The sequence below is a fragment of the Bison bison genome, unplaced genomic scaffold (assembly GCF_000754665.1).
Source record: "Bison bison bison isolate TAMUID 2011002044 unplaced genomic scaffold, Bison_UMD1.0 scf7180017850860, whole genome shotgun sequence".
In the NCBI taxonomy this organism is placed as follows: Eukaryota; Metazoa; Chordata; class Mammalia; order Artiodactyla; family Bovidae; genus Bison; species Bison bison.
Window position 1 is genome coordinate 30026 of NW_011481433.1, and position 2288 is coordinate 32313.

The window sequence follows — 2288 nt, forward strand, 5'->3', positions numbered from 1 at the left end:
CCCCAGGGCAGCCGCGGAGGGAGGGAGCCCGCGGGGGCTCGTGGCAGAGCCGCCTGCCGAGCGAGCCGACCCGAGGAAAAGAAAATGAAAATCAGAGATCTCACGACACAAAACAAACTTGATTAAAACTGGTGCTTACGGTTTGGTGATTCCCCACAATTCCACAGTCTCCGTGTAAACCACTCAACTCATCCTGTAGCTTATTTCTTTTTCAGAGAAAAGTCAGCCGCTCCGGCGCTGGCCTGCCCCTGCACACTCCGGGTGCGCGGTGGGGCTGGGACGCGGAGCGGGAGAGCGGTTAAGGAAAACAAAAAAAACTGGACAAAAGCAGAAATGTGAGCCCGTGCGGCTTTGGTTTCTCAAAGCCGACGGAAGATGCGCGTTTGTGCCTTTTTTTTTATTGCTCTGATGGATTTTTGTGGCTGGGTTTTCCGAAGTCCGAGGAACAATGCCTTAAGAAAAATAAACAGCAGGAGTGGGTGGGACCGCTCCCTGTGGCCGGTGGGGCCGGAGGCCGGCTCGCACCGCCCTGGCGCTTCACAAGTGGTCCCCGCCACGGCCAGCAGCTCTGGAGGGCTGAGGTCCTGCCACCCTGTTTCACTTTATTGCTGTTGAAGAGAAATGGAGGTAGTTCCAAAATAGTGGCAAATACTGTTGGGGGTTTCGAAGTCCAACAAATTTTAAATGAATCCAAAGTGTTCTTTTTCTCGTACATCATATAACAATCGAGCGTCTCCATTTGGTTGTGAAGCATGTCCTAGGCACACTTTCAGTGTTACGATCGGAATGCTTTTTATTAAAAGCAAGTAGCATGAAGTATTGCTTAAAATTTTAGGTATAAATAAATATATATATATGTATAATATATATTCCAATGTATTCCAAGCTAAGAAACTTGATTCTTATGAAATCTTGATAAAATATTTATAACGCATTTATAGAAAAAGTATATATATATAAAATAAATGCAGATTGTAAAGGTCCCTGGCGAATGAACGGCTTGTGACTCAGCTCTCAAGGTGCTTGTGGAAAGGGATCTAGTTTGAAGCTCATGTTATTTCTGAACTCCAGAGTGGAGAGCTTTCAATCACAGGCTCGCCATGGGACACCTGCCCTGCAAGATTGTACCTTCATCTTAATTATTTTCTGACCTGACCCCTCCCCACTCCAAGCCTCCATGCACATGTGTACCTGATAAGTTTTTATAGCAAAGGATATCAATTTGCTGTTGATTTTGTATGAACTTTTTCACAAAAAGATCCGGAATAAGCATTGTTTTGTGAATTTTACATTTTTTCTCACCATTTAGCAGTTTTCTGAATGGTAATAACGTCAACCTTTTTTCTTTCTAAACTTTTGCTTGTACATTTTTTTTTAACTTTGGAAGGTATTTTTTTTATTATTATTATTATTTTCATTTTGTTTATTTTTGTACAGTGAGCACAGAGTTTATTTTCAGAGTGAGCACGGAGGTGCAGCGGGGTCTGAGGTCTGCCCGCCTGGGCCCGCCTGTGGCTGCACATAGAGCATGGAGCCTTTCTTTGCCGCCCGTGCTTTGTGGGCAGGGGGCACCCTCGCAGCGCTGAGCTGAGGGGCTTGCCAGCCACCACGGGCCATCAGCATCCATGAAATTCACGTGTAAACGTCTCTGACCACGTGGTCAGGATAGCATTTTTCACTTGGCTTTTCCAAAGAGCTTGTAAACTTGTCAGCCACGCATGGGGCCAGGGGGCCGGTGCACCCTCCCCAAGCTCTTCTGCGGCAGCCACGTGGCAGGGCCCTGGCTGGGAGCAGCAGGCCTGAACTTTGAAGCCTGTGGCCGCAGGGAGCCTGGATCCTCGCTGCCTGGTGACCCCGTGGGGACAGCAGACTCCCCATCAGGACGTCCATCCTTGGCTCTTTTTTTTCTCTTTGACAGTAACTGAAAAGGATCACTTTTTAGTGGTAACTCATTTTCCAGCCCTCGAAGCCACCAGTTTCATTCCAGAGTGTGCATCGGGTTCTGACGAGGAAGCGCAGACACAGCTTGCCCATGGGTAGGGAACCCCAGCCAAGTCTCAAGTCTGGTGACATTTACAGGGTAGCTTCTGGAAGAGACTCTGACGCAGCCAGACTTGGGACCAAAAGAGTCCAGATTCTTGGACCGGCTTGGTCATCAGGTTGCTGTTGGTTAGACTCAAGACAGTGATCAAGAGCAGGACAGGAAGGTCTTGGGCCGTGTCTGGTGTTCCCTCACCTCCTGACCCCTTGCCCTGAGGCCCAGCTTGGTGGGAGAGCTGGAAGCACCC